The sequence below is a fragment of the Myxocyprinus asiaticus genome, chromosome 12 (assembly GCF_019703515.2).
Source record: "Myxocyprinus asiaticus isolate MX2 ecotype Aquarium Trade chromosome 12, UBuf_Myxa_2, whole genome shotgun sequence".
Lineage (NCBI taxonomy): Eukaryota > Metazoa > Chordata > Actinopteri > Cypriniformes > Catostomidae > Myxocyprinus > Myxocyprinus asiaticus.
Window position 1 is genome coordinate 1,818,690 of NC_059355.1, and position 21,551 is coordinate 1,840,240.

Consider the following 21,551-nt stretch of genomic DNA (forward strand, 5'->3'; position numbering starts at 1 on the left):
AGTCAAACTTTGTATGAATTAAGCTTTGATTAAAGACAAATACGCACTTACAGTTTGTTATTGTTAATGATTAATCGATTTTAATTCATTAACGTTAACGATTCTCAATTTCAATGTCTTAAAACTTTGCAAACCTAAAATAAAACACTTCAGCTTTGGCAGACCGCTTAAAGAGCGTATCAAGATCCCGCAATATGCACACAGAACAGCGCGTCACCTGTTCACACAGACCATGTATTCACTGCATTAAACTGCAGCCTTTTGCAGTTTAATAATCACATGTGACAATACTGAGATTCTGGTGTTATTTTGATGAATTGTGCAGCACTGAGACGCGCTCTATAGGAAACGTTGTGGTTAAGTAAAAAGCACACAACAATCATCACAATATTCACGATATTGCTTAATATTATACCGCCAGTAAAATCATCACATTTATATAGTGAATATTCGATGTATCGCCCGGTCATAATGCAATTTTAGCATTTGTTCTGCAGGTGTCGATTAACAGAGAGGATAATTTACCATCTGCAAACATTTGCTAAACAAGTTTTATTATCATTGAATCTAAGAATTTTGACCCATTCCTGCATTTTATTTGATCAAAAGTGAATGTTTACAATGTATACCTCAGAGATATCTTTTGTGGATTTCTGAACAAGTTTCCAAATATCGCCGAAATGCAGTTGCCATAGAAATCAGGCATTGTGAAGAGATAAAAACATGTCTCGAGACAGTCTGCCAGATCATTTCCTTGGCAATGAGGAATACTTCAAACCATGTCACTGAATAACCCCTCAGTACCTCAAAAGGGGTTATTCAAGTTGCAATAATACAATTCCCCTTTTATTGTAGGGTCAGCAGGAGTCAAAACACATTAATACAACATTACAACCTGCAAAAAGAGATTCATGAGGAAAATATGTCTTGCCACATTTATAGCTCCATGAACAAGCTTTATGAGCGATCCTGTTTGTTTTGACCTCTTTGATTCTATGAGCTGAAAAACAGGTTTGTCGAACACTATAAATAGATGACAAGAAACAAATAAGTATAAACCCTGTACCCACTGTACAGATTGCTTTACGCTCTTAGTGGCACATTTTTTTTTTTCCCTTTGTTCCTGCATTGCATCTTTTGCTTCCTGCTGAATTATATTTGTGATGTTATGACTGTGATTGGTGTTGTTCATTAACCATGTGGAAGGGCGCTGGCATCCGACTGGCAACTGAAAAAGGGAACACACTTCAAAGCAGAAGACATGCTTCTTAGCTTTGTACTCCATGAACTAATAATAATCTACCTTTTAAAAGACATAAAGTGGCTTTTAATCCATGTTTATCAATATACTAGAGTACACCTAAAAGTTGACCAAATTACCCTTTAGCAGATATATGCATTTAAAATTTACAGTCTCTCTCTTTTTGGAAAATAGACCAAATATACAAAGGGACATATACAAATTTGTCGCCTTCCCCAGTATGACTATTGGCTTATGGCTGTGGCATAAACTAAGGTCTATTGCCTATTTATAGGGATAGTTCACCCAACAATGATGTCTTTTATGTGATATTTCAACCTTCAGAGTTCTGGTCACCATTCACTTGCATTGTATGGACCTACAGAGCTGAAATATTCTTCTAAAAATCTTCATTTGTGTTCAGAAGAAAGAAAGTCATACACATCTGGGATGGCATGAGAGTGAGTAAATGATGAAGAGAATTTTCATTTTTGGGTGCACTATCCCCTTAAGAAAATTCCCTGCTTCCTCCAACTTTCTGTTTTAATAGGACATACGGTATGTGGCACACCCAATAAAAGTGAAAAGACTGTAAAGTTGCTGACTGCTCTTGGCAACAGTGCCTGGTCTTCCTTTCTTTCTATTTCAGTCACTCATTTCCATAGTTTTCGAAGTGAAGTGCCTCAGGAGTGTCTTAGCCTTACTTGCAAACATTGACACTCCCTTCATGTTCAACACCTGTGTTTACTTTTCCTTCTCTCTCTCTATGACTCAGGAGTCACCTGCATATCAACACAGTGGAAATGGAGTTTGAACACTTTTTGGTTACTTTCGTTATTTGCTGTTGCACTGATTTAAAACAACTAACTGCAGGTATCCTCCCATGAAGCAACCTGGGGTTAAATAGGGGCACAATAATGAATATGAACCTTAATAACTCATCAGTTTCACAGATCAAAGCTCTAAACTTTCTTCTGCCAGAGTAAACGGTCCAAGTAGGTAACTCACTGAGTCGAAACACTGACCTGCCAATAAAATATTTAAATGAAAACATTACACAATTAGCAAAGAATAATAAAAAAAAAAATTACTTCTTAGGCAAATGTTATATGATTCTGCCAACAAAAGAATGTGTTCACACAAATAGTGTCAAATAGTGGCTCTCAACAGCAACATCTAGGGCAGGGTTAGTCAACTGGCGGCTTGCGGATCAAATCTGGCCTGCCAATCATCTTTATCTGGCCCCCAACTGATTTTTTTATTTATTTATTTATTTTTTATCCCCATTTCTCCCCAATTTGGAATGCCCAGTTCCCACTACTTAGTTGGTCCTCGTGGTGGCGCGGTTGCTCACCTCAATCCGGGTGGCAGAGGACAAGCCTCCGCTTCTGAGACCGTCAATCCGTGGCTTGTTGTGCATGACACCGCGGAGACTCACAGCATGTGGAGGCTCATGCTACTCTCCGTGATCCACGCACAACTTACCATGCGCCCCATTGAGAGCGAGAACCACTAATCGTGACCACCCCATGGTTGGTAACCCCATGTGACTCTACCCTCCCTAGCAACCGGGCCAATTTTGTTGCATAGGAGACCTGGCTGGAGTCACTCAGCACACCCTGGAGTCAAACTCGCGACTCCAGGGATGATAGTCAGCGTCAATACTCGCTGAGCTACCCAGGCCCCCCTGCCCCGACTGATTTTTTATAAAATTGCCTCATAGTCTGAAATACCACAGCGCTCTCTGCGCAAAACTAAGCATTAATAGGTGCGAGCAACAGCATTCAGCATTTTTTCATCTGGATTATCTGGCCCCCCGCAAGAAAGTAGTGGAAGAGCCCTGTTCTAGAGTAAATGTGCCCATTTGAACAAATCTTACCAAATTCTTCAAAATCTTCAGGAGAGAACGAATAGGCAATTCTCCTGATATTTGCATAATAGACAAGCTAATGTAAACATTCCAGCAACCGCAGTGCATGCATAAAGCAATCATGTCTTTGCTAATCTTGAAAGTTTAAAGGGATAGTTCACCCAAAAATGAAAATTCTCATGCCATCCCAGATGTGTATCACTTTGTTTCTTCAGCAGAACACGAATGAAGATTTTTAGAAGAATATCAAACTCTGTAGGTCCATAGTGAAGCAGTTGGCAGACAGTTTTAAAGGGATAGTTTGCCCAAAAAATTCAAATTCTCTCATCATTTACTCACCCTCATGCCAATGCAAGTGAATGATGATCCGACATTTGCAGCTCCAACAATTACATAAAGGAAACATAAAAGTAATCCATACGACTCCAGGGTTTAAATCCGTATCTTCAGAAGCGATATATACTTTCGATGTGGGTGAGAAACAGACCAAAATTTAAGTCATTTTTTCTCTAAATCTCCACTTTCACTTTTACATCTGAAAGTTACATGTGGCGCCCGAAATCTGAAAGTGAAAGTTAAAAGTGGATATTTAGAGTTTTTAGGATTAATTTTTTGTTTCTTTAATGTGATTTTTCAAGCTACAAAGGTCTGATTCACCATTCACTTGCATTGGCGTGAGGGTGAGTAAATGGTGAGAGAATTTGAATTTTTGGGCAAACTATCTCTTTAAAACTGTCTGCCAACTGCTTCGAAGAGCATCCATTCCCACCTCAAATAAAATGTTTGAAATACATTTGACTGTACTGAAATACAGGACTGTTTGGCCATTACAGTACATTTTATCATCACTTAATTTTATTGTTAAGCACTGCCTCTCATGACAAAATAGACGGTTGTGATCGTATATGTGAGACACAATGTCTTCTCTTGACTCCTTTTGCTGGGGAGAATATGCAAAACATCACAGTAACTACCTAAAAAGCAGACGACTTCTGCCTCTTTAAACTAGATTTGAATAATTTGCGAAAAAGGAAACACCAGTGCTTGCAAGGCAGGAAGAGAATAGATAGTATTCCAATGACGTCAGGACAAGCGCCGTCACCATATTTTAGGGAGACACAGATCAAAACAGTCCGTCTGGCGGTGCAGTGGGAGAAATAGCATTATTAAATATTGTATAAAGTTTAGTATTTCAAGTTTGGAATAAACTATCATGTTGGATAGTAGTTTTGATTCTTAAATGGTAACCAGTTGTGTTGTATAGCTGCTAGATTCTGACCAACGGGTGAAACACAAAGGAGTTGAAATGAGAGTGCGGTAAGAAAAGAAGGCGTATTTAGCCAGTATAAACAGTATTGTAAGTGTTCTTCTGTTGCTGTCTTGGCCCCTTAGTAAAACGTTTCTCTCTCCCTCTCTCTCTCTCTCTCTCTTTTATAACTGTATAAAATGCTGAATGACAATAAATTGAATCTTGAACTTATAACACTAGCATTCTGTATCTTCTTTAAATAGAGCAGTCTGGACTCAGGGCAGTTAGTATGAGCATGCCAACTTGCTTTCATATCTTGTGTGTAGGCTGTTATTTATTGTGTTAAAATTTTAGGTAAGCCAAGATTTTAGGCTTTGGTTCCAACATGTTCACAAAGGAAATCAACATGCTGCTTCCAAATGTTTCATGTACCCTGAAATCACCCCCATTCTGCCAAATTCTGTCCCCCTTCAGACATGTTTGTCAGAATTCACTGGGGTCCATCATCTTGTGGTGCTACTGATGGCACAACCTCTGAGACACGGTTACTGGTCCCTTGGAAACCAGGAAGTAATTATGTCCACACAAACAATAGTGAGCTCAATACAGAATTAGTGTTTTTGCTTTAAAATGACATTTTTACTGATGGTTAGGGTTGGGGTTTGGTTTAGGGAGTAGGGTTATTAAAATATGCATTGCTGGTAACTGTACTACATCATTTACCACTTTGTGAACATTTCACCGAGAAACAGGACCTCACGCCTGCCCATACGTTCAACAACACTTCCAGCTTTGGCCACTGGGGGCAGTCGTTTTCAATTAAGCACAAACCAATTCCAGCAGAAGAACTTTCGATCTTCTGTTGCCGAATTCAGAGTGCGATCAGTCCATTCTGAGTAAATAAAATGTTGCATCAGTATAACTTTGCCATTGTCTTCATTTCTTTCTGCGGGCTGTGCATAAAATCAACACACAATGCAACATTTTCTTTGCAGTGTAAAGGTGACTATACGGTTAATTGGATGCCAAAATAGCCATTTAAAAGACATTCACAATTCAGCATGCAAACAGATTTAAGAAAGACCAACAATATGCAAATATTACACTTATATAATTGTTGTCATAACATTTTGAATGGCGAAATGGAAGTCAGTGGAGGATTTTCACATTTTAACCTTAAACTCTGAAGTTCGGGTCCACAGGGGGGCGCTATATCACGAAAAACAAATTCACTTCAAACTTTAAAGTCTCTGTATACATAGATCAGGCAGATGAATCTGAACTTTTCAGAATACTGTCACTTTTGCATTCATTTTACACAAAATAACAAAATAAGGCCTGAAAATATTTGCGTCGCAAATTAGCGCCCCCTAGAGGTAATGGGGTAGAAATATTTATTTGAATATAAAAGTTTTTTACATGGCACATAAATGGACAAGTCATATATCAAATGAAAGCTCTCATTCTCAGGAATGTGAAAAGATTTTCAAAAGAATCACAAACTTAAATATAATTTCTGTAATCATCAAATACTGTACATATGTCTCTTTTATGCACCGATTATTGCTTCTGTAAGCCCCAAATTGCTACAAAATTTATATCTGCTTTTATCTTAAGCAGTTTTTACTTGACAGTGACAAGCTTGGTTGAATAATCCAAAGTTATATCTTAGATGTCCAGAACAAATTATTTCATTCAGTAGGAAAAGCATGCTAAATAAATCATCATAAAAATGTTTTCGACTTGATGATAAAAAGTTGTATCATCGCAAAAATGAGGATCTCAGCTTACTAATGACTCCTAGATTGAGCTTCTAGTCCACTCAGAGGCCGAGATATTCAATAAAACGTTGAGGGTGGTGCATAAACTGAAAATTAGATTGAATGTCTATGGACGAGCACATCTGTGAGGGCTAAAATGCGTTAGAGCGCCACCTACATTACAGATCTGTATATTGTGATGGAATGTGATGGAGAAACAAATGCTTTCTGCCATCTAATGGAACAAAATAAGACTTTTCAAAGAGAGATAGAGTGAACAGAACCAGAATTACATGTTTAAAAACTTGGGACAACAACAAAAAAAAGTTTCTGTTTATCATAAGATTATAAACACATACAATATTATTTTAGAATAATTTGATTTTTTTAATGTATTATTGATTTATTTTTTAAATGAGACCAATTTTTTGCATTTAGTCGAGTAAGGCATAAGCGGACCATACCCCCGGGCAGAACATGTTGCCTCTTAAATGTCCACGATAACAGCTGGCCACATCAGAACAAAACACTTAAACATACTGGAAAGCATTAGATTACTAAACGCAAACATACTGTTCATGCATGTGTGCCTAGGACTATAGAATATCTGTATGAGTAAAGACAATTGGATGCCTTCCAGTAAGTGTGCGAGTTAGGGTTGTCATGACGGTCGTCAGCACCCTCAGCAGACCAACTACACAGATTTGGTCCAATCAAATGCTCTCTAAAATAAGAATGACCCTCCCCCTAACACCACCTGCGACCAACAAGTATGTAACAAATCATGGTTCTATATAAAAAGGGACGAGCTCTTCAATACATTCTGTCTAAATGTCTTTTCAATAGGAAATTAATTCAATAGGTCTGTAGTTCTTTAATCACCCCTCAACGCCGCCATACATGCCAACAATTAATGTTTACTGAGCAGATGAACAAATGAAAAAGTGCCTGAGATCATTTGAAATTAGAAAAAAAAAAAGAAAAAAAAAAGATCTAGCATGTTTAGGAAATCGTTCAGTCACGCAAGTATGAGGGCGATCCCAGAATAGAATGATTCACAAGATTTATCATTTAGATCTAGTGAATTCTTAATGTGAACTAATGAAGAAATCAGCTGCCTGAAATAAACTAGAAAGAGGAACATCAGGGTGATTCAAGACTGGGTGACGATTCTTCTCCATTCTAGTCTGGTCTAAGACTGTACAAGTGGGTAAAAATACAGCAACAACATGACTGAGTGGGGAAAAAGAAGAAAAAAAATGATGAAGCTGGTCGAAATGCAGTAGTAGTGTAGTGTAGAATCCTCCGCTGAAATGCTGGAACTCTTCTTAGTCACAGTAATCAGAACAGCACCTATCCATCAACGCCCCTGCCTCGCTTCATTCTCACATATGCATATGTCTTAATTCATATACTTCATTCCTCAAAGTATTAGTGTTGAAATGAACACTCCAGATAAAGCATTTAGGTGTTTGAGACAGAAACTATTACTTTTAGATTTAGAGAAAAACAAAAGAGAGTGACCAGAAAAGCCACTTACAGTTAAGGGTCCTCAAATAAATGAACGCTGCCAGAGTAGAATTGTATTTCAACAGCTAGTTTTAAGACAATGATTGTATGTTGTATACAGCTCTGCCAAAATCCTATTTTATTTTACAAAAAAACAAAAACAAATGACCACCGGTGCTGTAACTGGTTATTGCATCTGCTGTGGTTTCAAAAAGATCACATTTAGAATCAAAACATATTTCACACATTGCTCACAAACACAAATACACTTTATTCACACCCTATGCAAATATTTACCACCACATTATTACTATTACAGTGTTACTACTCTACAGTAGAATCACAATGTCATGAACACACAAGCATTACAGAGACATTCCCACACTTGACCTGACCAGTGTTGCGGAAGCTACTTTGAAGCTATTTATAATTTAAAGTAGTTCAACAACTGTCAGGTTATCCTATTGCAAAAAGCAGTTAGCTACACTTCAAGCTTCCAACAAAAAGTAGCTAAGTGATCTCAGTTAGGGTGACAGCATTAAACTTGAACAATTTACACTAAATCAGACTGATCTTACAGCGAAATCAGAAACAGCAGGTTGAGTTTTTTTTTTTTTTAGCTAAAATCGGTCTGTGTGTAACGGGAGCCAGCTGGTATGTGTTAAGAGGCGCACTAACGACTGACGGTAAAGGCTGTAGCCTTTAGTTCAGAGCGGGTCGAGCAGGAACGGTTATGGGGCTTTTCCACTGCACGGCTCGACTCGACTCTGCTCGCTTTTTGGGGGTTTTCCACAGTGGATAGTACCTGGTACCTGGTACTTTTTTTAGTACCACCTCGGTCGAGGTTCCAAGCGAGCCGAGCTGATAGTAAATGTGACTTCCAAACCCTGCAGATCACTGATTGGTCAGAGAGAATCTACAAGCTAGATGGCAGGTTAGCTTACCATCGTGCGTCGCTTTTGAGCTAACACAGTGATGTCCTCGTCTGCGCTTTGGTGTATGATTTCCCAAACTCTCCTGTTTTTTTTAGCGGTATTTTGTCTTGTTGCCATCAGCTTCTTTTGAAACAAAGTTTGTCGTCATGCTGTGAAAAACAGCCACATGCCGAGAATCAAGAACAATATCCTCCATTGCTCCTTTGTTGTGTGTTTGTGTCGCGTTTAAGATGATGTCATGGCAGTAGAGGCGGCGCAACTATGACGATCAGCCTATAATCCCACCCACGTTGAGGCTGCACTAAACTGCAGTGGAAAAGCAAGCTCAGAAAAGTAAAGCGAGCAGAGTCGAACCGTAACGTGCAATGGAAAAGTGCCATTACAGTGGTGCCGTGACCCGGATGGGAGTGAGGTTTAGGGGGGTGAGTGTAACGGAAGCCAGCTGGTACGTAATAGCTGTGCGGTATGTGTAAACCTCACTCCACTGGCTTCAAGAGGTGCACTAGCGACTGACGCTAGGGGCTGTAGCCTTTAGCATCCTCGTTAACCTGCCCACCATGCCAGCTGATGCTGGTTCAAATCCCACTCAGAGCAGGTCGAGCAAGACCAGTTACATGTGCTTACCAAAATTCGGAACACTGCCCCCAGTGACCAAAGCGGTTAATGTTGTTGGGAGTACGGGCACATGAGAGCTCCATGTTCCGGGTTAAATATCCACTGAGAGGTGCCAAAAGAGAGCTATTTTCAACTGTACAGGCTGTAATACAGTGAAGAGGAATGCATATTTTATGAACTGTACCCCCACACCCAAACCCCAAACCTAAACATCAGTGGAGTACAATTTTAATGTTAGAGGGAAAAATGCTAACTCAGAATCATGCTTGTCACTGATTATGTAAACACGATTACTTCCTGGTTTCAACGCGGGATACGTCCCACACTGCTGACGCAACGCACTTCCTGGAGTGTCTGTAGTAAAAAAATAAAAAAAGTCTGATAGGTGATTTTCAGTGAGTCGGCATAATGTGGCCGATCTCAGGGTATTGGAACTCTCGGAAACAACATACCAACTTCCCTTGTGATCGTGTCGATTACATACAACAACAACAACAGAAACTACCCTAAGTTATATAACTGAGATGAGAACATAGTAATGATCAGCAGCATTTAACATACTGTAAATATTTCATCAAGGGAAAAAAATTTGATGCCTGTCAGTGACTTGAATTGGGTTTTGAATACATTCACAATGCTACATATTAGAGAGGGGGCTGCTTTGGGTTTGATGTGCTACTGCCACACTACTGAAAAAATGTAGACAAGTTAGTAGCATTGCTACTTTTAGTTACTTGCCAACACTGAAACTGACTGAGCAAAAAGAATGACATTAAAATTTTAGACATGATGAACACTTCCCAAAACGTGGGTTCTGCTGAACCTCTGCGGTTTCCATTTTCCTGGAAATGTCAGGAATCAGTGGCGCTCTAGCCTTAGCATGATAGCATCATTTTGACAGATCTAGCACCAGGCCTTTAAATTGTCAAACATCATCAAGAGAGAAGAGGATGAGATGCTTTTGCAGCTGAACAGAATGCCCGTGTCTGATTTCACAGGAAGAGCTAAGGTCATCTGACTTAATTAAGTCATTTAAAGAGTCAGCAGCCAGCCAACTCTTCACATCAAAGAAGGAGCAGAAAAAGTGGGAGAGACAGCCAGCCAAAGAGACAAGCTGTAATTTTGTTTGACAGGCTGTTTTACGATCTGACAAGACCTCTTGTACCGTCTCTCTCCTCTTGTGTATTTATTCAGTCCTCCCAACATCCGAAGAAGGCCCTTCTGCTCCAGGTGTGGTTATATTCTCAACCATTTCTGCGCAAGTGGTCACACAAACACATATCTGGGCAGGAAACCTCCAGTTAGATGTAAAAATAATGTATACATTTTCTGATGCACTGCGATCTTATTTGTGCGAACCATCCATTTTAAGTGCGTATATATCACTCGCATATGCGACTCACCAGTAATTGAGTAGTATATTAGTAAAGATGTTTAGCACCGCATGCATTCGTTAATGTGCGCTCAACTAAAACACTTCTGTCAGATGCTCACTGAATTTCCATTATTCTTAAAGAGACAGTACTGGTTTAGTATGTGTACTACAAATCAAAGTAAATACTTGTAAATAGTACAACATGTAACATACATTATATACTCCGATCAGCCACAATATTAAAACCACCTGCCTAATATTGTGTAGGTCCCCCTCGTGCCGCCAAAACAGCGCCAACCGACATCTTAGAATAGCATATATATGTATATAGTATATTGTGGCAAGGAGGAGGGTGGGGCCGGTCCGTGATGATGCACGCCCAGCCCCTAATCAGGCTAATCAAGCCCATGAGAGGGATAAAGGCAGCCGGAGGTGGCAGTTCAGGAGAGAGAGAGCTACAGGCAGCTGCCCTGTATGTGTTTATGTTCGTGTGCTTTTGTTTAATCTCTCATTAAACATTAGTTTGATGCTTCGTCCAGTTCCCGCCTCCTTTCCATTGAACCCTGTTACATATATACATACATATATATATATATATATATATATATATATATATATATATATATATATATATATACTGTATATAGGGAAGGGATGATTATTCAGAATTTCGATATATCGCGAACCAAAAAAAATGACGAACCATATCGAGGCAAAACTCAATATTTCAAAATTTGAAACATTGCTTTCGGTCCATGTGATCATAAATAAAATGACCCATCAAACATTATAATTTCTGTATTGCTTAATTTTACCCCTACTGCACTTTTTTCCTACACTGTTTACAGGGTTCACACAAGGTCCTTGAAGTTCTTAAAGTGCCTGAATTTAGCTCTTAAAATGTAAGTACTGGAATACCTGGGAAATCGCCTTGTTGAAAGTGCTTGAGATTAAAATGGACCATTTCTTCCGTGTAATGTGTGTCCATCAAAGATGAGATCCTGCACTCCACAAATTGTACACATTATTTCAAACATTGACAGCTCATATTATTATTATATATTAAATTTCAAGAAATAATATTAATTGATAGAAAGTAGAATTATTATATTAAAAAAAGTAAAATGTGATTATAATAATCAATAAAAACAAATTATATATACACTATATTGCCAAAAGTATTCGCTCACCCATCCAAATAATTGAATTCAGGTGTTCCAATCACTTCCATGGCCACAGGTGTATAAAATGAAGCACCTAGGCATGCAGACTGCTTCTACAAACATTTGTGAAAGAATGGGCCGCTCTCAGGAGCTCAGTGAATTCCAGCGTGGTACTGTGATAGGATGCCACCTGTGCAACAAGTCCAGTCATGAAATTTCCTCGCTACTAAATATTCCACAGTCAACTATCAGTGGTATTATAACAAAGTGGAAGCGATTGGGAATGACAGCAACTCAGCCACGAAGTGGTAGGCCACGTAAAATGACAGAGCGGGGTCAGCGGATGCTGAGGCGCATAGTGCGCAGAGGTCGCCAACTTTCTGCAGTCAATCGCTACAGACCTCCAAAGTTCATGTGGCCTTCAGATTAGTTCAAGAACAGTGCATAGAGAGCTTCATGGAATGGGTTTCCATGGCCGAGCAGCTGCATCCAAGCCATACATCACCAAATGCAATGCAAAGCGTCAGATGCAGTGGTGTAAAGCACGCCGCCACTGGACTCTAGAGCAGTGGAGACGCGTTCTCTGGAGTGACGAATCACGCTTCTCCATCTGGCAATCTGATGGACGAGTCTGGGTTTGGCGGTTGCTAGGAGAACGGTACTTGTCTGACTGCATTGTGCCAACTGTGAAGTTTGGTGGAGGGGGATTATGGTGTGGGGTTGTTTTTCAGGAGCTGGGCTTGGCCCCTTAGTTCCAGTGAAAGGAACTCTTAATGCTTCAGCATACCAAGAGATTTTGGACAATTCCATGCTCCCAACTTTGTGGGAACAGTTTGGGGATGGCCCCTTCCTGTTCCAACATGACTGCGCACCAGTGCACAAAGCAAGGTCCATAAAGACATGGATGAGCGAGTTTGGTGTGGAAGAACTTGACTGGCCTGCACAGAGTCCTGACCTCAACCCGATAGAGCACCTTTGGGATGAATTTGAGCGAAGACTGTGAGCCAGGCCTTCTCGTCCAACATCAGTGTCTGACCTCACAAATGCGCTTCTGGAAGAATGGTCAAAAATTCCCATAAACACACTCCTAAACCTTGTGGAAAGCCTTCCCATAAGAGTTGAAGCTGTTATAGCTGCAAAGGGTGGGCCGACGTCATATTAAACCCTATGGATTAAGAATGGGATGTCACTTAAGTTCATATGCGTCTAAAGGCAGATGAGCGAATACTTTTGGCAATATAGTGTATATATATATATATATATATATATATATATATATATATATATATACACACTTTCACATATTTTTTCGGGACAGGTTCTGTTCAGTTCTGTTGCTTGTTCTGCACCTGATCAGCCTGAATATAGCCCAGTATTTTTCAAGGCTTATTATTTTGTGATCTTGTCTTATAGTGAAAAGTACAGTACATGAGAAACTATTATTATTTAGACTTTGAGCATTTATATTGTGTATTAAAGAACTTTATTTTCATGAGAAATTATAATGTGCATTTTGCACAAACATTTAAAAAAAAAAATAATAATAATTCTGCCATACATTGTCATTTAATTGTTATCTTATCCAATCGAGATAACATCAAATCATGAACCTCATATCGTTTATCGAACCGAATCGTGAGATAACCATATCATCCCATCCCATATATATATATTGAGAGAGAGAGAGAGAGAGAGAGAGAGAGCATCATACATATTAATGGGATTTATGGATTTATGGAATTTTTTAAAAAGCAAATATTTTACAATAAAATAGATTATAAAATAACATTTGTAAATGTATATTTTCATAATGTATCTAGTTAGATGTGGGACTGGTTCAAAAAAAATATTGATTTTACAATCTTCATTTGAACGAAAACATAATCGAATGTATCAAATTCAAGGCTCTGATGCTGGCATACAGGACAGTCACTGGGTCTGCTCCAGCATACCTAAAATAATTTCTGCAGAGCTATGTTCCCACCAGAAGCCTGCGGTTGGCTAATGAGCGGTGCCTTGTTGTACCAACACAAAGAGGCACCAAAACACTTTCCTGGACTTTCGGTTTCACTGTAGCTCATTGGTGGAATGACCTTCCCAACTCCATCCGTGAAGCAGACTCATCTTTTCCATGAGCACTTAAACAGTCACAAAAAAAATATATTTATATATATATATATATATATATATATATATATATATATATATATATATATATATATATATATATATATTCTTGTTGCACTCTAATCTGTCTTGGATACTACTATTCTGATACTAGTGAAACTTTGTAATGCAGCACTTTGTGTTACTGGGTCTGTGATCTGTTCATGGGTTCAAGCATGCAACTGGGATAATCTCTCATGTGACCACAGACACTTTCCATCATGCAAGCCCTTGTGGGTTAATCACTGCCATGGATGTCATTGTTTTTGCTAGCCACAATGGCTAAAGCAAGAATTCTATCAATGATAATCGATATTTTTTTTTTGTGATAATTATACATTTTTAGCAATTATTTGTTGCAGCCCTAATCACAATGGACAGTAGTTGTGCCAAAGTTACCGGGATTCAGGCCTACATGGTTTACCGGCGCTCCATTGCCAAGACAACAAAGTTGAAATACTGGATAACTCAGGGGCCTGGGTAGCTCAGCGAGTATTGACACTGACTACCACCCCTGGAGTTGCGAGTTCAAATACAGGGCATGCTGAGTGACTCCAGCCAGGTCTCCTAAGCAATCAAATTGGCCCGGTTGCTAGGGAGGGTAGAGTCACATGGGGTAACCTCCTTGTGGTCATGATTAGTGGTTCTCGCTCTCAATGGGGCGTGTGGTAAGTTGTGCGAGGATCGTGGAGAGTAGCATGAGCCTCCACATGCTGTGAGTCTCCGCGGTGTCATGCACAACGAGTCACGTGATACTGACGGGCCACCCGGATTGAGGTGAGTAACCGCGCCACCACGAGGACCTACTAAGTAGTGGGAATTGGGCATTCCAAATTGGGAGAAAAGGGGATACAATTTTACAATGACGAGGTTAGTAAGCAATTTTATCACACTAGAGTCATGTTAACACATACTATGTTTAAGTATTGCGAATGTACTTTTGAAACAGTGTATAGCTAATGTTTTGCATATTTGACCCGTCTACATTAATTATGCCGTACTAAATGCAATTTTTATTCTTTAGAAAAAGAAAATTATTATTATTTTCTGCGATAATCAAGATTATGCCTCAAACACTGTCAACTTCCTATATTTACACTGTACAAGTAAATATATGAATTTACATTAGGTCTTGGAGCAGTCCTGGTTTTGGTGGCAATGCCTGCTTTCACTTCATTCTCAAAAGTTTGAACAAAATATTTGTATCTTTGATTTGCAATCTATTTTATTATTTTCACTCTTCTCACTTTTATACTTTTGTCCCATGATTCAGCCATTTCTATTGTGAGTGAGTGAATTGTTGTGCTTGACCCCCTCCCATCTAGCCTGAACTAGGGGGGTTTCATGACACATTGCCGCTGTTTAAACCTGGTATTAAGATGCGTCTCGGGTGATCCGATCACATGTGGTCTAGCGAGATACATCGCTGTTTACACCTAGTCGCTTACATTCATCTCTTGTGACCACTTGTGATCGGATTTCAATGGGAGGGTCTCTGATTTCAAGATGGCACATATCAGTCACTATGTCTGTGAATTACTGCATGATAATAAACCGCAAAAATTCATAAAAAGACAAAGAAAGCGTGAATAAAACTGGCGATGCAGTTTTTATAGGGTCTCTAAAGTAATAATCAGCTGTTTTACTCATGATTTGTATGACAGTGAATAAGACATTGCTGCTGTAGCCTCTGTTGCCTTATGATGTCTTTACGTTCAAAGTATTTTGAGCAATAAAAAACTGAGTTTTAGAATTTGCTCTTCTCAAGGTCTTTTCTAAGATAACTGCTCAGCAGGAGCTTATTCAGGAGCTCCAGTTTTAATAATGCCCTGTCAGAGAGACAAGGAGCCAGAACTTATGTCATTTGTCCTCCTTGCAGTAACTTTTAACAGCGTCTATTTTTGGAGGGATTCATACTTTTTCCTGGCACTGATGACAAGCTGTGCTCTGATGAAATATTGAGATGCTACATTCTCCCAGACTGTTAATAAACTATGCATCATCCACGCTGAGTGGCTAACTGTTCCGTTCCTGCGCTGCATGGGGGACAATATTAGAATATAAAGACACAGGCTTTCCTTAATGAGGTTATAACCTACAGTTCACAGCAATTCTACACACACTGCTATATGAAATCTAATGTTCTAATAACAGAGAAGGGCAGAGAATAGCTCAGCAGAGCAGAGAAAACACTGGAAATAATGTGGAAATAATACTCAAGGAATAAGTCAATAAGCTTCACAAGACAGCGATATGTGCAGATGTCCTTTGTCATTTTATTCTAGGTAAAAATAAGTAAATAAATAAATCTCTCAGGAGTATCCTAACTGCTGTGGACCGATTCATTAGTATCATCTGAGATCAATAGGACAGCCGTTGAAATGCTATGTCACGATCAGCAATTAAACTCCCAACAGGGGAGAGAATACAAAGTTCAAACCTGGGGATAAGATGTTATTTTTGGCAGAGCTGACACCAACAGAGACAAGAAACAGCAAGAAACCCCTCCAAGAAAGAGGACACTGACAGTGATGTGTGCCTCTCCATTCAACTGGCCTAACAAACACAGTTCAGCATTTATATTGGAATAAGGGTGAGATCCAGTCCTGTTGTAATGTGCCAGAGAAAACTTCCAATTATGAATAATAAAGAGCTGTAGCTAATTTATGTGCTGTCTATGGGATGCTAATGTCTCGCTGAAATCCAAAATGAGCCATTGACTGAAAATTCACCAAAAAAAATAAATAAATAAAAAAAAAAAAAAAAAAAAATATATATATATATATATGCCTATTTTTAAGATTTATACCTTATAATTACATAACAAAACTCCATCAAATTAATCCTTAACAGTATTAATCGTATTAATCGTTAACGTATTAATACAACTTTAATTTATTCAAGTTTAATACATTTAATTTTGTAAAATATTTCTTATTTCAATTTGATGGAATTCTGTTATGAAATTAAAATGTGCAAATCTCAAAAATGCACTAAAATTATTTTTTTTTATGTGGATTTCACGGCACACTGTTACTCTAATACATGTCATATGAGAAGCACATTAAACCATGCCTACTTCGAACCTAATTCTTTCTAACAGGTTTGACAGTATCCTAAACTGAACTCTAATACCGTTCAATCCTATGATACCGACTAGTTAAAGGGATAGTTCACCCAAAAATGAAAATTCTCTCATCATTTACTCTCCCTCATGCCATCCCAGATGTGTATGACTTTCTTTCTTCTGCTGAACACAAATTAAGATTTTTAGAAGAATATTTCAGCTCTGTACGTCCATATAATGCAAGCGAATGGTGGCTGGAACTTTAAAACAAAAAAAGCAAATAAAGGCAGCATCCAGTAGTTATATCCATATCTTCAGAAGCGATATGATAGGTGTGGGTGAGAAACAGATCAATATTAAAGTCCTTTTTTACTATAAATGTCCAATTTTACTTCCACAGTATTCTTCTTGTGTTTTTGGCCCTTCGCATTGTTTGTCCATATCGCCCCCTACTGGTCAGGGAGGCAAATTTATGGTAAAAAAAAAAAAAAAAAGGACTTATGTATATTTTTTTCTAAATCGTTTGTGTTCTGCAGAAGAAAGAAAGTCGTACACATCTGGAATGGCATGAGGGTGAGTAAATGATGAGAGAATTTTCATTTTTTGGGTGAACGATCCTTTTAATGCATAAATGACCAACCACATTTCCATTATCGACTTCAGCCCAAAATACAGAGGAAAACAGGCCAGTCCACACTATGTTTGACCTTGTCTTAGCAAATGAGAGAATTACAGGATTCAGAGAGGCAGTCCAATTCTCTTATCTCTGGCATACACACTGCCTAGAATGAGAACGCTATAAAAAAAGAGCCAGGGATGCTCCCTTACACAAAAAGACCATGGGAGGATAGGGACAGACTAACAGAAACTAAACAGAAAGACAGACAGAAATAATGTAAATAATAATAATAATAATTTAAAATAATTACAATAATTATAATCAACATGACCAAGAAATAAATACATAAATAATCATAAATAAATATTATATATATATATATATATATATATATATATATATATGTATATATGCAATTTATTAAAAATCGAAAAAAGACAATATTACTTAATATTACAAAATGTCAACTAGTTGCGGTGCAATAACAACAGCGGCGCGCGCTGATTCGCGGACACTGCGAGGGAAGATTCGATTCTTATTGACCTCGTTGTTATTGTACTGGCGTCGGTACACAAAAGCGTCATTCAGTATTTAGCACCAGCAACAAGAGAAGATACAGTCACAGTATGTGAGTTCAAGAGTCTCCTTAGTAGTTATAAGTGACTTAAACAAGCTGTTCGCATAGACTGTTTCTCTCGAAACCTCCATAATAGTGAACCGCGAGACACAGAATAAAGCTGCCACACACTCACGCACCAACTTTATGCGCTCGTCTTGCTTTACCTTTACAGGTTGAATCTGGACAGTTCGGGTGAAAAGAAGGGGTGCAGACGGAGACGGTCTTTATCCCGACCAGCTTCGGAGTGGATGCATGCAAAAGAAGGTGGTGGAAAATCCCGTTTAGCGAGCCGTTCGTTGCTCTCCCGGTCCTTCGTCCGCAGCGATCTCTCGCTCCTGCCCAACTCAGCGCTCGGTGACGTCACCGCTGCCAGGGCAGGACTGCCCTCAGCGAGCTGTTCACGATTCAAATTCGAGCGGCATGCAAGATTCGACACTTTATTGGCATGATGACAATTTAGCAGTTTGGAATATGCTTCTGTGTACAGAGGCAATGTTGGAAGGAGCAAAGGATCATCATCATCTCTGCTATCTTACTAAGGATATAGGCAGTGGTCCTCCTTATAGGCAAACAAAGCAAGTTGCGTAGCCCCCCCCCCCCCCCCAACATAAGTTTTTGCTTAGGGCCCCCAAATGGCTAGGACCAGCTCTGGACATAGGACATAAAACATGACAATGCATAATAATTTTAAATCGCATAAATAATGATTTAGGAGAAATAATGATACACGGATAGAAATAAGGTGGATAACTGGTGCACTTTATAATAAGGTTACATTTAACATTAATAAAGGCATTAGTTATCATGAACTAATAATGAACAATATATATATATATATATATATATATATATATATATATAAAATTTATTTATTTATTTATTACAGTATTTATTAATCTTTGGCAATGTTAGTTAATAAAAATACAATTAATTGTTAGTTCAATATGCATTAAATGTTAACATATACAACTTTTGATTTAAAAATGTGTTAGTAGGCTATATGTTGAAATTAACATGAACAAATATTAATAAATGCTGTAAAAGTTTTGTTCGTGGTTAGTTATGGCTGCACAATTAATAAAAGACTTGTGTAGAAAAATCACATTATGTGAACACAAATAAGAAAAGGCCCTTTATGTAGCACCCCTATGCATTGCATATATCAGGGTTTGTACTCTTTTCAACCAATGAATTTCCCTGAAAGCTAATTTTCATGCCCAAACATTTAGCTTTTATTTATATATGTTAACTTGCACGTACACAGCATAGTGGGTGGAATTTTCAGATGGTCCCTTAAGTATGCTAGGCAATGAAAGCACATCTGTGCATGTTCAGTCATAATTCTGCAGCCACACCAAGTGTTGACTGTGTACAATGTTTTATGGCCCTTGTAGTACAGTTACATACACTTTAGGCCAGCTGTCGCTGTTTTAAAAGAAAACGAATATTGAGCCTAAAACTAACTTTACCCCACTTCATATACAGTAGGTCTTTTTTAGCCCTTTACATCAGCAAAGTCATGGGACAAATATTTTGTCTAGGGAACGAGATCATTTTCTTGTGGCCATGAGATAAGGATGCCGTTCCCTCAATATAATATCTAGTGGCCACAACATATTATCACGTTCCCACGAGTTATTATGATGTAGCAATGACAAAACGAAGTGAACCGAATCTGTCCCTTCCCGGGCACTGTAGAATCCCGATCCTTTGCCAGCCATTTTTCATACCTGGCCATGCTGAGCAAGGCATTGTTAAAGGTGCACTTTCCTGGCATGCTAAACTTAGTTGTAAAAGCTCACTTTACATGCTAAAGTAGGTTACGTGAAAATTAGCAAAGAGAGACTCACTTCACTGAAATAAGCAGGAAAATGACAGTTAGCCTGAAAACATGAATCCTAAAATGGGCGGGGATTAGCGGAACGTCATTGTCTCTAATTGGTCAGGTATTATAAATAACATGATGTATTTTAAACTCTTCACCGTGTGTTTTTAATCCAGTGCAACGCCCGATTCAATATTTTAGGACAGAGTATAATAAATAAAAAATATATGAACTATAAAAAAAATTAAATCCATTATCTTTCCATGCCTTTGAAGATTTTATTAATTTCCATGACTTTTCCAAGCCTGGAAATCACAATTTTAAAATTCCCTGATATTTCCAGGTTTTCCATGACCGTGGGTACACTGATATATATTGGTATGCATGGGTTTTGCACCCCGAGAACATGCAAAATAACTTTCAAAGAGACACATTGGGAAAAAATAACTGAGCAATGCAATCTTAGCCTTAAAAAATTATATCCACTGGAAAAGACTCCATATCTAATCTTAAGAAGCCCCTGGAGGTTTTTTATACATGTTCTCGATATTTATATGAATTATAAAATTACAATCAATACATCATAAAAATATAAAATATTTTAGTAACTATTCCAGGTATCATCTACTGTTTATGTGTGTACTGAAATCGATACACTGCATTTATAGCCCACAATACAACTCGCACATACACACAGGGTATTTAATCCACAAATAAATGCTGAGCTGTTTGTATCTGCACAGGAATATGCACTGCATAGAAAATAAACATGAATACAATTGTGCATTTGTAATTGTGAATTTTTATAGATTTGAAGTTGCATTGAAAGAATGTCAGTGTATCAGATAAATCCTCATCCACCTGTTCAGTAATTCTAGACACTATTCTGCAAAAATGCATGTTGCAAACAAGCATTTCAGAGGTGTTGTTCACATGCAACTTTGTTCTTTTTCACCATGCAAATTTGGCCCATGCTTCAGTATGGCAGAAAAAGCACAAGCAACACCTTCGCTTGAATAATTGAGAGGACCCAGACCAAAGATATGATGCTGATCCAGAATAAATGTGATTTTACATTATGTATACAATGTGTTTCTCTCGTACTGTATTTGTGTATTTTGTGTTCGATTTAAATTGTGTCAGGTTAACAGTTTAAAGAAGAAAGTTTGATTTACTCTTAAATTTTGGGTTTATATTTTTGAGAATGTGTAATAAGTTTCAGCAAATGGGTCCATGCAATTGGTAAAATCTGTATATATGCAACAGAGCATGTTTCATGAGAAAGGTCACCATTAAAGGCAATTGTCCAAGCAGAGCATGTGCTTTTGTCATGTTGTTGAAGTCTATGTGATCACCCTTGACTTTGTCAGAACTGAAGTGTGTGTGTGTGGCGGCCCATTTTCCTGATTCGCTCAGTGAGACAGAGTTAAAATACTATTGACTGAGTGCAGAAATCCTGCTGCTGGCTTATGATGCCACAGTCATCAGAGAGATGGGCCTTTCAATACCATCTGAAGGACAGCAAACAGCAGTCTCTGT

The 21,551-nt window shown here is 38.3% G+C and overlaps 1 protein-coding gene across 1 annotated transcript in view; it reads right to left on the reverse strand.

Annotated features, from left to right (window-relative positions):
• The window catches only part of LOC127449231 (cytoplasmic protein NCK2-like), a 54,941-nt gene extending 36,235 nt beyond the window's left edge, over positions 1–18,706 (reverse strand). Inside the window, exon 1 of the mRNA XM_051712545.1 lies at positions 18,352–18,706. The gene's annotated coding sequence lies outside the window, so the exon portion shown is untranslated. The remainder of the gene's footprint in view (positions 1–18,351) is intronic.
• Positions 18,707–21,551: the final 2,845 nt, after the last annotated feature.